The sequence below is a fragment of the Stenella coeruleoalba genome (genome assembly GCF_951394435.1).
Source record: "Stenella coeruleoalba genome assembly, chromosome: 1".
Lineage (NCBI taxonomy): Eukaryota > Metazoa > Chordata > Mammalia > Artiodactyla > Delphinidae > Stenella > Stenella coeruleoalba.
Window position 1 is genome coordinate 106,362,108 of NC_137169.1, and position 14,125 is coordinate 106,376,232.

Sequence of the window (14,125 nt, forward strand, 5' to 3'; positions counted from 1 at the left end):
CCACCTAAACATTCAACAGAAACCCCAGCCCTGGGTCCACCCACTCTCTTATCTCCCCACTCCCCCAAGCTGCAGCTGACGGGACAAGGCTTTTTCCTTTGTGGAGTCATTGATTTCACTCTTCCTGGAGCTCAGACTGCCTCCCAGTGTGTGTCTGTGTGCACACGTGAGTGGCCACTGCTGTTTTTGCAGAGGGCTCACCTCTCTTCTGCCATTTTACCAGGACACAGGAGGCTGCTCTCCCGCTCTCCCTCTCCCTCTCGTTTTCTCTCCCTGCCCCCAACTCAGCCTAGGCTTTTTCCTGTCTCTTAACTCCACCAGTGCAGCAGCAACTAGCTGAGCTGCTTGCGTGAGAGAGAGAGAGAGAGAGAGAGAGAGAGAGAGAGAGAGAGAGAGAGGGAGAGTGTGTGTGTGTGTGTGTGTGTGTGTGTGTGTGTGTGTGTGTGTGTGTCTGCGTGCGCAGCTAGGCCAAGCCTGCGAGCCTGCCTGTCACTGGAGAGTTTTAGTTTGCATTCAGAAGAAAGGAGGAGGGGAGACGGTGGGGGGGGGGGGGGGAGGAAAAGGTGGAGGGGGGAGGAGGGGGGCGCGGAGAAGGGAGGGAGAATGTCTTGTTTGTGGCTTGTCAGCAATTGCTTGAGACAAGCTTCCATGTGTGAAAGCTACTTGGCATGAATGCCTGGGCCGTACCAAGTGTCACCGCAGCAAGAGGGGGAGTCAGAAGAAAAACAGATCAGACCAGAGCAGACAATAGGCCCCTAAAGTGTTCCCCCTAAGTTGCTTTGATGTTGTCCTAGTGTCTTGATACCAGGAGGCCAGGGATTGCAGGAAAAGGGTCTTTTTTGTCTTCATTCACTTTCCCCCCTCAGTTTCAGAAATGATTCTCCAGAATTTCTCCTCATAAAAAAGGTAAGAGCCCTAACAATTCCTTCTTCTGTGGCAGGCTGGTTCGCCCGTGCCTGGAAGTCGGGGTCTCATTTCTGCGCTGCTCAGGACGAGCGCTGGGGTCCTGCAATTGGAGCTCTAGCCTTGCCCCTGGAAGTCTTTGCAGGCGCTCAGAGCTGGGGATGGCCCCTCTTTCTAGGGAACCCCAGTAACACGATCTGTGCCTCTGGGTTGTTGGGGGAGAAGGGGTGGATGGAGAGGGATGGGAGGAGGGTGTGAGGGTGGAGGGTGTGAGGGGGGAAAAAAAGAGAGAGAGAGCAGCCTGAAAGAGAGCGAGAGAAGGGCAGAGCCCTCGTTCGGAGCAGCCCCAGCCCGGAGCCCAAGGAGGCCTCCTTGCAAGCTTGAGCTGTGCCTTCTCAGGCTGAGCAAGGGCCGTCTGACGCTCTGCCGAGTGCCTGCAGAGATTGCACAGAGCTTTGTGTGTGCGAGTGTGCCTGTGTGCGTGTGCGTGTGTGGACTTCCCACACCCTGCCCTGGCGTGGCTCGTCGTGAAGGGGAGGTACCCCAATCCTTACCACCCGAGCCCAGACGCTCCGAGGAAGAGCGGCATGGCAGGCTAGGAGGGAGGGCGAGAGAACTCTGCCGCCAGACGATCCAGAAACTTTTCCCGTCTCAGGGATTTCTCTGGTGGTAGGGACCGTGAAGCAGTTGTGGGCTGCCCCGTGCCTCAGTTTCCCCGGCTGTAAAATCCAGAGAGCCGACCGGGGATGCTGCATGCCTCCCTGGGATTTGGTAAAACGGAACACATACCATTCTGTCTCAAACGCGTGGAGAAAGCTTCGAGCTAGAAATGCTGTGAATCACAAAGTAGAAGTGTTATCATTGTTCTTGATCATCATCATCACGATAATAAAACCATCATTAAGACACCCTGAGACAAATAGACCGGGGAACACAGATCAAGTGTCTGAGCATTTCTAAGGAAACAAAAAGCCTTTTTCCACCTGTTGGCTTCTGTCCTTTTCTCTTGTGTCTTTTCGTTAGATTTATTGGCCGATTTGTACAGAGAATGGGGTGGGAGGGGTTGGGTTTTCCCCTTTCCTCCTCCTTGGTACATATTTTTTTAAAAAAGAAGGTCAATGTAAGATGCTTGAGACAGAAAATACGCCTCCCGTTATAGGAGTTTATTCAAGACCTTGTGTTTTCTGGCGCTGGCAGGGCGTGCAGGCACATCTATAAACTCTACCTTGGAGGTTAAAGATTTTTATTTTGGCTTTTAGAGATTAAACAAGGTTTATTTACAATTGCTGTTTATCAGAGAGTAAATATCTTACTGTGTGTGTGAGGGTAAGAATGAGAAGGCTATTTACTCGCTGGTGGTTTTGTGGATAAAACCTTAGCTTTTTAAAGTGACATCTTGAGAGATGCGAGTAAAGGACTAAAATCGGTGCCTCATAGTCAGATAAAAAATTTTTTTGAGAAAAAAAGAGGTCTGCTTATTTTCTTGAACGGTGGGTTTCCCTTCCTCTGTTCTTATAACAGTGATTGTTTCAAGGCTCTCAGTTGTAGCTGTCTTTGAATTCTCTGAAGGAATTTTGCTTTCTTACCTAATTCTAGGTTTTCTGTGACTCTGCCACTTGTCCAACAAAAAAAAAAAAAAAAAAAAAAAAATCGGTAAAAGTCTGGGAGGCTGTGCTTCCTTCCATTCTAACTGCAAATGTTTATCAGACTGACTCCCTGTGATAGCTAGAGATTGAAGCAAAGCACCAGCCCTGGTTGAGAGTATTTATGCTCTTCCCATTGAGGCCTAGAGAACCTGACTTCTGGGTGTGGGAAAGGATGAAGGGAAGGTATCAACTGGCTGGGATCTGGCAAGAAGCCACCCCTACCCCCCAATATGTTTCATTGAACTAGAACGGAACTTCATAGTTTAGAAATTAATTGTTTTCTACTTTGTAAGCAGAAGGTCTTACCATGGTTTGTCTCTGGCAAGATTTCAGGGTCCAGATATCTTCCTAAATGGTTAGAATTTCAGAACTGCAAGGGAAAAGAAAGGTTATTCCTCAAGTTTTAAATGAGGACACTAAAGCCCAGCAACGATCTGAGGGGGCTCAATGCAGCTGTGGTTGCATCTGGATCACACCCTGGGGTTCAGAGTGCCCTGCGTGTCAGTCGTTATGCCAGCCACCCTTACCTGGCCTCCGCAGTTGACTTTGCCTACCCCAGCATTGGGCCAGCCAAAGAGAGGCGCCTTTTGGAGTTCTTTTTGCTGTGCTCTGTTATAACAGCACGCTCAGCCCTGCTCAAGGCACAAACGTGGCAAACATGTGTCACAACATGAATTTGCATGAATTCATTCGTGCATTCACTTGTTTATTCAACTAGTATTTTAGGAGCACTTACTATGTATCAGGCACCTTGCTGAGCACTGAGGATGTAGGAAAGAACAAGGCAGATGCACCCTTGCTCTCAGGGAGCTTGCAGTCTTGGTGGTAGAATCAACGTTAACTGCATAAACAAATTAGTAATTAAAAGATTGATAATATACATTGAACAGCATGCAGATACGATAATGCAGGGCATAAAGTTGTATAAGTCATTGACCTGAAGTTTGTAACTAGGCATAAGCTAACTGTCTTTTTGCCTTTGTGGTCGAGCACTTCTTGCCCTGGCCAACTTGCATTCCGCTGGTGGCATTCCTACTCACACGGAGTCCAGTGTTTCCAAAGACAGCAGAAAATTCCCTCTCTCTCTTTCCCGCCACCCTCCTCTGCACAATACAACAGAGACACAAATAATGTCTGCTAACCCTTTTACACTTGTACTATTAAACAAGTTCACGCTCATTGTGAGCCAGCCTATATAACTGTCATTATCTGGGTGATTCACGTTAGCTATAGCCTCTGTGCACTGTTAAACCAGATGCGCATGGGCGGGGGACATGTGGTTAGTGAGGCTCTTGTCTCACTGTACTTGTTCCATAGTTCTTCCAGTTGATACTAAACACTTAGCTGCAGGCCACTCCTCTGTTATCACTGTCATCTTGGAATTGCAAAGATAGTAGTGTAATGAAATGGCTTTGCCCATCCCTACCAACAAGGACACGTATCTATAAAGGGAGAACATTTTTAAAATCTCTTCCATGGGTCGCCTTTTGGTTGGGTTATTAAAATCCTACTGGTTTTATGAGGTCAAAGGTAGGAGCACCCCGACACCCCACTTACGTTCTTGTTTGGAGAGAATATTTGATTGAAATGCCAGTTATTTCCTTGCAGGCAGATTTGTGTTAACGCTTGTATCACTATTTTCTACATCGCGTCTTTCTCAGTACTCAGAGGTGTTGTCTTCAATGTTGTCAATCCATCGTTTTTTAGATTAATTTCGTAGTTTAAAAGGAGGACAGATATGCCCCCCACCCCCACATAAATCATAGGTCTGGCGCCTATACTTTGAGACTCCACACAGGTTGTGTGGTCAAGTCGTGTGAAAAAGAGTCATTTCTACGCACCCAACATTGTTACTCAGTGAGGTTGCTGACCCACATTGTCGCAACCGCCCTATGCGGCGCTTGGGTAGTCGCCTGCATTTGGCACCTGTGGCCACTGCCTTCTCCTGTGAGCTGTATGACTTCATCTGCATGTATTTGATCACTTCCGAGACACTCCCCCCAACCCCCCTTGTTACTCACTGGGGAGCTGCCTTTAGGGGAGGCGCTCCAGTTGCCTTGGAAGAGTAATCCAAAGAGAGGGGTAATCTGAGTGGGGAGTTAAGAAGTGAAGAAAACAAGAATCTGGTTGGGGAAAAGATTGAACAGAACTGGGGAGCCAGGCAGCAGTGATCCCAGTCATCCTTAACTCTGGGGGAATAAGAATGAAGACTGTGATGATATTTTAAAAGGTACAGTGTGTGGATACTTGTATAAATAAAAGTGCTAGAGCCTCTAGTCCTACTGAAGTTAAAACCAGTACAACATGGAAGACAGTACCAAAACTCCTTGGTTACAAGCATTGCTTTTCCATGTAGTTTTACTGAAGGAAATTTTGTGGCCCCACCCACTCCCAAAGAGACATACATATAAGATGTAAAATGGAAATTTTCTACATTTCCTTTAAGTCTTGACATGGTAATCCACTTTAAAATGATATCTGTTTAGTCCTTTCTTGTAATTAAATAATATTGTTTAGTTAATTATATTGCTATCCTTCTGTTATATTTGAGTAAGGTTATGTGTCTCATCCAAGGACTCACAAGAACATAGGGGCAAGATGGCCAACTGCTTAAATCTCCCCATTTAGGTTAAATCTCTTCAAGAGTTGAGAAGCAAAGGGGTGAGGTCGTCACCAAATCACCATGATATTCAGGTCAAAAGTACTGTGTTGACATGGCATTAAAATAATTGCTTTAGTTTTGGCCCTCTTTTTAAAGACTAAGATTTAGAATGTTGATCAGAAGAGAGGGATCCCCATTTCTTATTGAATAATTACATGTTTTTTTACAAAGTACATTGGACCAGTTTCTGGTTTGGGATTTGCCAATCTATGACCTAGGACTGACTCCCCGTTCTTCTTCTCCGGACCTCTTTTAGAATGAACGAGTTGGACTAAATCCTCTCTGTTTCCTTCCAGCTGCATTATTGAGTATTTCTCTGATTCTATGCATAGGATCGTCCATGAATCTGGTCTTTTGGTCACCTTACACAAGGCCCAGTTCAAGAACTATGGTTACCAAAGGGGAAGTGTGACTTTTGTGGATATATGGGATTAATTCCTCTACACCCAAACTATGTTGACATTTTGAAGTGAAAAGCACAATAGGAAAAAGTGGGATTTTAACTTATGGATGTTAAGAGAATTTGCCAGTCAGCATGTAGGCACATGTGCAAGGAGACTTAAGAACCATTTTCAAAAGAATCGACGATTTTGAATGCATGTCTTCCTGTATAATAAGTATGAATTTAAAATGGACGGGCACTGGGTACATCTCTTAGCTTCACCATTCTCACAGCTTTTTCACAGAAATTGTGCTGTTCCTTTTTGCATTATGCTTACATGCTGTTTTGAGGATGCAAGGGACCAGTTTAAGCAATTATAGTGTTTATGATACATGCTGTATGTTTAATGTTATGCTTTTGGGGATGACAGGACTGTTGATGATCTTTATGATATGCAACTCCTGAAGGATATTGCTGAAGACTTGCTGATATGATGATAAATAAATAAATAAATGTATGTGTGCATATATATATATATATATGATGCCTTTAGGATGTGAGTAATAAATCGCTTCTGAAATGTGGCCAAGAGTGGGACAAAGAGGGTTGAGAGTGAATGACATTTTTATTAAGCATGTTTTCTATGCGTAATTCCAAGCACTATTCATTTGAAATTGGCTAAAGCTTTGAAAAGACATAATTTAAAAATTTTACATGGTAGCTTTTAATGCAATTTTTAAAACCCCCGAGTAAGTTCTTCTGCCATGTTTTAGAAATATCATCTTCCTTATAGCAAAGGGGACCAGTTCAAGGCTGCTTTGACAATTAGTAAATCACTGACTCTCTTTGAATTGGTCTTATTTCTGTCTGGAAAAAAATAGTATATAATATATAATTACTTTCTAACTAGGGAAGGGAATTTTGAAAACCACATATAATAATTTTTTCACTTATATTGTTCTTTTATTCTTGATTGCCTAAAATTTCTGACATTGGATATCTTGCTTAACCTTACATAACAATCCTTGGAAGGAGATACAGAAGAGAAAGACATGATTGACTTTAAAGATGGGAAACAGGAATAGGTTTGTGAAATAGTATACCGGCACGCTTTTTAGAATCTAAGAATATACTCTCTAGAAATATGTGTAATGTTTGGTTATTGATAAATGATAAACTATGATGGAAAATAATACTGTACATATTATTGCTGTCAATCTAATTTTTAGTGATATAAATAATTATCAAAAGCATTTTTATGCTATTCACTTAAAGATTCAGCATGCCTCTAATCTAAAGCTCTGGAGAACTGAAATGATTTCCATGAAAACCAGAATCACTCTTTTTCTTGAAAAATAAATTCACAAACTCAAAATTAACAGTAATGGTGGTTGAAGGAAGCCAAGCCATCATTTGTTCAGAAGAGAAACTTGTGAATCTTGAGGTAGCTTTATCTTGCCTAATACTAGATATATTGGACTCTCTATAACCCTTGGGGCTTGTGTAGTTAGTATATGTTTGAGGAGGAAAATTTCACTGAGGGTCTGTGGACAAGGGACTTTTTGAATGCAGGTCAAGGGCACACTTGCTCTGAGGAGTGGTGATTTATTGTACAGAAATCCATGATATACTGGGCTGCTTAAGGCAACCATACTCTAAAGAATGCAGGATTTTAGCTCTTGTGCCGGTGCCCAGGCACCTCTGCCTGCAACATTCTTCTGCCTTGTCTTTTCCAAGCCAACTCCCGCTACTCCTTTAAAACTGATCCTGGGCATTTCTTCTGGAAAGCTCCTTAGACCCAAACCACCCTACCTCTGCTCCACTGTTCCTGGGCTGGGCATTCACTTATGTGGCCCTTATCACGCTGCACTGGAATCGTCTGGCTCCCACTCTGGTCTGTAGCCCCATCGAGGATTGGGGCTGTCTTTGGCTTTTGTACCCCTAATGCCTAGCATCGGGTGAAACAGAGCAGGTGATCAATAAATGTTGTTGAATGCATAAACAGTTTATATTGAAATATAGCTTCTTAATAAATTTAACTAAATACAGAAAGAATGACAGGTAAAAATCTTAAATTATACAATCTACGGAAACTTCTTATATTAGGGTATTCATTCTTCTCCCCCCTTGCAAAGAATAAGTTACACATTCATAACGAAGTATTTTTATACCCTTGAATCCCCTTTTTCTTATGTCCAGTTTTTCTCCCCTACAGCTTATTTGTCATGTTTCCCATTCTTGGATTTGTGCTTCCCTTACCTAAGAGTTTATTATTTATTTCAAAGAATCAGGTGATAAATGAGTTGGTGAAATTTGTTTTGATATTTAGGTGGTAGCTGAAGAGAACTTTCTTCTATCTCAGAACAGGGAAAATATAGAGATATTTGGGGAAGTCGGGACAATCAGGATAGTAAGGTGAGTGACCGACTTCCAGGAATCCGCAATTGTGACCCATCTGAAACAAAGAAGGGGAACAGTACAACTTAACTTTCATCTTCTAAAAAAGGTTTTAAGTGCTGAACCCTCTAGAAAAGTCATTCTGGTTGCAAAGAACTGACTCACTGAAATTTCCTCAAGAAAAGGGGCGTTCATTGTGAGCATGCTCACAGATGGAACCTGGAATCAGAATTAGAAACCTTTCAGCTACTGAAGCAGCTCTAGGGGTAACTTTCTGTCTTCTATCCATCCCGTCCTCTCACTGTGTGTCTGCTTTACTTGGGCTCCTTTTGCTACCTGCTGGTTTGGTCTTCTAGCTTTATTCTGAGTAACTGCTCTCAATCTCATAGCTTTTGCTTACATGGAATTGTTGCTTCTTTGACTTGCCAAGATCCCCCCCCATGTCCAAAACCCTACCATCTCTACCCTACTTCCTTCCTGGCTTCTTCCTCATAGCTTCTGTCCTTATATTCTTCCATTTGTAGTATTCCCTGTTAATTGCTTCATTCTCTCAGAATTCCCTAATTCAGATTCCCGAGAAAGAATCCAACTCATCTTTCCATTGCCCTTCCTTACAGGACTTTAACCAGCCTGTGATTGGAGTTGCCCAAGGGTCAGAACTACACCTCTAGTCTAGGGTGTTATAGCAAAGGGAGGTGGGTGGGAACGGGGGATTGTCGTTCGGTACAAAACTGGATTGCCTTTTAGTAGGAGCTATGGAAGGGCCATCTTCCCTTCCATGTAGCTGGCAACAAATGTACTTGACATGTCTATTATGAGCCCATTATGGAAGTCTAAGAAATTAAGGATAACCAGACTATTAAAAATTAAAATGTTTCATGGATGATGATTATTATAACTGAGATGAGACCGTGGGAACAACTAGCAAATTTATAACCAGGAAAGAAATTGAGAGAGGGAAGTGTATTAGAGTTACTTCTTAATGAGTGACATCATTTCATATATTTATTGAAAACGAAAGTAGGTGAATAGTGAAAGGGAGACTATATTGGTATGGATCCCAGAGGCTAGTTTAAAAAGTAAGCATCAGGACTTCCCTGGCAGTCCAGTGGTTAGGACTCCGTGCTTCCACCGCAGGGGGCACAGTTTCCATCCCTGGTCCAGGAACCAAGATCCCGCATCCCACATGCTGCAAGCCATGGAAGAAAAAAAAGCAAGTATCATCCTGGAACTGGGGGCTAGAGGACAAATAGGAATACTAAGGTTAAGGAGTTTCTGCCTGTATTCTCTTCCTGTATTTTCTTCCTCTACTTCTCTGTTCTGTACTTGATTCCTCTTATCTTTAGCTTCTTCTGGAATAATCTGTCATCAACTAGTGATGGGACCTTGGGCTGGTTATTTATTCTCTCTGAAACTCAATTTACTCATCTGTAAAATAGGGCTAATGATTATTATTTCAATAGCTTATTATATGAATTAAATTAGATGGCATAATATATTTAAAGTGACTGGTACACATTACCTAGAATGTAATAGGTGCTTAGTCAATTGTAGCAATTATTCTAGCACATAGGAAGGAAGGAAACATTGACTAAACAATGTGCTGGGCAAAATTTTGCTTGTCATATCATTTATTCCTTATAGCAGTCCTGCAGGTCTTGTATTATTGTTTCTATTTTTTATTGAGGTACATGTACAGTATTATATAAGTTTCAGGTGTTATGTCTACTTTATGAATGAGGATACAATAACAATACTTAATGGAGTACTTGCTATGTGTAAAGCACTGAGCTTTACACGTGTTGTCATATTTAAACCAAGATAGGTGCTATTCATGTCTTCATCTCATAGTAGAGGAAACTAAGGTCTAGAGAGTTTAACTTGCCCAAAGTCGTACAACTAGTAAGTGACAACCAGAGCTTGTGTGTAAGTCTATCTGAACTTAGGTCAGTCTGACTCTAAAGTTTTCCAAAATCACAGAGTTGATGAATGTGAGTGTGACTAAGTCAAGATTCAGGTCTGATTTAGGGCAATAATTCTGCAGTTCACTACCAGACAAACATGCTGATTGATGAAGAATAGCGGTAGCCATACACACACTTATGCTGCATCTGAATCTGAATGCCGTGATTAGACAGCAAGGGCAAATTTTGGAAAGGGTTCAAAGGGAAAATTTTTTTAGTAATTAAAATATGTCAAAATAAGGTCTCTCAGACCTGGTGAAATGATTTAACAAACATGTGTTGAATGTCTATTGTGGGTCAGGCAGTGAAAAATAGGCTTGACACTGTGGAAATGCAAAGTGCGGAAGGCTGAATCTCTCTCTTTAAGGTGCTTTCATTCTGGTGGAGGGAGATAGATGCTCACACAACAAATGATAAAGCATATAGCAATGGATCGAAGGACTGTGGAATCAAGAGAGAGAACATTAATTTGGTGGTGAAGGGAATGGTGGTGGAAGGAACTTGGGAAGGCTTCATGATGGAGTTGGCATTTGCAATGGTTTTGAGGGGACGAATATCAAAGTACTAGAAGGCTTCTATAGCTTCCTTTTTCTTCACGTCAAGGGTTTTATAAAGGGTGGTATAAAGTAGCTAACTACTGTGGTAATATATTGCCAGATGATAGAGTTTTCAAAGATTAGGCTCTTTGACTAAAAGTGGAGAAATATTTACTCTGATTAATCATAGAGAATAAACAACAAGGTCCTACTGTATAGCACAGGGAACTATATTCAGTATTTGTGATAAACCATAATAGAAAAGAATATGAAAAAGAATGTATCAATATATATATGTATAACTGAGTCACTTTGCTGTACAGCAGAAACACAACATTGTAAATCAACTAAACTTCAATTTAAAAATGTTTTAAAAGTTTTAAAAATTAAAGGAAAAAGTCATAGGGGCACATTGGCATTTTTCTCGTCTATACTTATCTATATTTTTATTGAAGGAATCATAAAATGGAATCCTCTATTCTGTGCATCCTCAGTTGGGGATCTATAGTTGTCCAGCAAACCAGCAAGGGCCTGCAAATCCCTCCAATGGCCAAATAGTACACCAGTATCAGTTCTCAGCTGTATTGAGTGGTATTAAGTAGTACTAAGGTACCGGCAGATAGGTCATTTATCCATCTACACTTTGATTGGAGATTTTTCTCTGCAATTGGGACTTCCCAATTTTCCTTACATACAATACCAGGATTTCTGAAAATTTTTTGAGACATCCTAATTTAAAACATTCTGTCTTGTCTCCATAAGTATATTCATGATTGGTAGTCTGTGTGTTCTGATTGTTATTTCAGGTTGTTAATTAAATGGAGTTTCCACATCTTAATCCTGTTTATAGAGGCCAAGTAGACATCTTCTGCATACGTACCTTATCCACTTGCACTGAGAATGTCCATACTTGTCTTTACACTGTGAGGTAGAAACCCAGCTAAGATCTATTGTTTTGATTAATTTTGGTTCTTTGCTCAAGTCCCCTTTTCCCAAGCTCTGTCAATGGACTATATGCTCATCTTTTTTTCAAGGCCTGGCTCAAATGTCACCTTCCTCACAAAGTCTTTCTCAATTCCTGGAGCCTGAGAAATCTCTCCAGCTCCATGGTGTCCATATTACTTGTATTTTTCTTGGAATGATCATAATAGCTATACATATGTGTTCACTATCACAAATCCCTTAACATATAATAAACAAGAGGACAGGGCCTTAGGTTTTATTCACCGATGTGTCCCTCAAAATACCCAATAGGGTCCCTGCCTTACAAGTGGTTGGTGCTCAGAGGTGTTTATTGAACTGAACTGAGTCAAATTCTTGGCTTCGTTGGATTGGCGTAGGGTATGGTTAACATTGATGTCCGAGCCCCAGTTCCCTTTTAGAAAAGGAATGTTGCTTTAAAAAAAAGTATCATCTTACTGATTTTAGAATGAAAGAAACCATGTAATATAAACAGTTATTGTAATTATTATTAATAAGCATCATTAAAATATCATGAACTGATAGGATTATTTCCTTCAGGCTTGGTAAACAAACTGGTCTTTTCCATCTCCAATATCTGTGATGCCTTGAAATTTTATGTAGACAAGTACACGCTAATGTACACTGGAAGGAACAATTGAAACAGCTCACACTCACTGATGGGCTCTGAATTACTCTACTTGTAAGTGCTCAGGAAAAAGATCTCGGATTCATTGTGGATTGCTCAATGGAGACATCTGCTTGCTGTGCAGCCGTAGTCAGAAGAATGAATGAGATATAATAGGCTGTATTAACTTTGAGAATGGGATAAAGAATAATGCAGAAAATAATATAGTGCACATAATTTGGCATTGACTATTTCTGTAATTACAATAAAACACTTTAATGATATACATTGATGTTATGATTTCACCTTAAAATCAGAATTCGGCATTGGGTCCTTTCATTTCAAAGAAAACAAAGCAGAAATACAAAGGATCCAGAGAAAAACAACAGACTGTCTGCAAGACATACAAGGGATTTGCCTGTAATGAGAAACTGAAAAGACAAAGACATTTTAATTTGGATAAAGGGGGGAAAATGACATTGTATAAATTTATTTAAAATTAATGAAAGTTTCAGAAAATTGCTAGAGCTAGCTTCTGATTATCCCTGGTAATGGAGGTCAGAGATAGGCAGGACAATTGAAATCCTTGATAATCTCCAACCCTCATTTTAGCTATTAATTGCAGCATCCTGTCCTATGAAAAGTTTTAACAGATGAATAAATACAAGACATAGCAGCCCATGGTTTGTCAACTAAATGGCTCATGAGAAAGACAGTCTGGGGTGTTGGGAAGCACACAGAATTTGGAATAAGGTGCGCAGGGTTCTATTTTATCATTTCTGTTTATCATCTGTACAACCTTGAGTGATATGCTTAACTTCTATGAGACCCAGTTAGTTCTGTCATCTGTAAAATGAAGGATCTGTAAAATTACGGGTTTGTTGAAAGAACTAAATAAGCTAGTGGAAGTGGTTGGTGAGAGGTAATGTATGAATTTGAGAGCTGGTTGTCAAGTGCACCTGCTTTCCTACTTGTCTTGCCCATCTCAAGAGCAGACATGCCTCCCAGCACCTGGGGGCTTACACCACACCTTCCCTTCTCTTGAATCTTCTACTGCTTGTGCTAGTGGCAGGAGATTTTAGAAGAGGTATGCAACATTTCCGTCATCTCCAGAAGCATCTGCAGCATGCCTATTCCCTTGCTCCCAGAAAGCCTTAAGATAATTTTGCATCTGTTTTTATTAATGCATGATTATTTAAAGGTCATCTCCGGTAATTTTCTCAATAGCCCTTTGAGGTGCATACTGCAATTATCCTCACCTTCCAGATGCAGACGCTGAAGCACAGACAGCTTGCTTAGAGACAGATAGTAATGGCAGAATAAAGAATCAAACCTAGGCTAACTTGCCTCTGGGTTGATTTTAAAAGTCTAAAAACAGACTCATGTGACAGTACCTTCCCTGGAAAGTGACTGGCTTTTCCTTATTCCCCTAGGAACTCCTACTCTATCCTCGGGCACACAGTTCAGTACTCACCTCCGTCACAGAGCCCATCCTAAGCCCTCTCCTCCCTTGGAAGAAGTCATCTTGTCTACCTGCACACCCTGTATTATAGCTCTTAACAGGCTATTATGTTAACAACAGTAGAAACCCTTATACCCTATTCAGTTAATAGTTGGTGACTTAGCTGAACAAGTTAGTTAAAGCAAGAATCATACAAAATGATGGAATCATTCCTTAAGCCTTTATTTCAACTTAAAACATCCCTCAAGTTTTTGATGTAGGGCCAAGGCCTGTCTTTTGAGTTTCGGGCCTCCCATTAGTGCTTTGCATCCTACTTCTCGTATAAGCCACACCTCGGAGGCTTTCACAATCATTTTGTCTCCGTTTCTTTAACGTGGAGTGAGATCTTAAAGACATTTTGTGAGGCAATCCGATTTTTCCAGATTTAATGATTTTTTTTTAAAAAAAATAAATTTATTTATTTATTTTTGGCTGCGTTGGGTCTTCGTTGCTGTGCGCAGACTTCCTCTCGTTGCGGAGATCGGGGGCCACTCTTGGTTGCGGTGCACGGGCTTCTCATTGCGGTGACTTCTCTTATTGCGGTGG

At 41.3% G+C, this 14,125-nt stretch overlaps 1 protein-coding gene across 1 annotated transcript in view; it reads left to right on the plus strand.

The window, feature by feature from the left end:
- Window positions 1-745: 745 nt before the first annotated feature.
- The window catches only part of LOC307180693 (uncharacterized protein), a gene marked incomplete at its 3' end in the record, with an annotated part of 70,199 nt that continues 56,819 nt past the window's right edge, over window positions 746-14,125 (plus strand). The window contains exon 1 of the mRNA XM_079911059.1: window positions 746-906. The remainder of the gene's footprint in view (window positions 907-14,125) is intronic.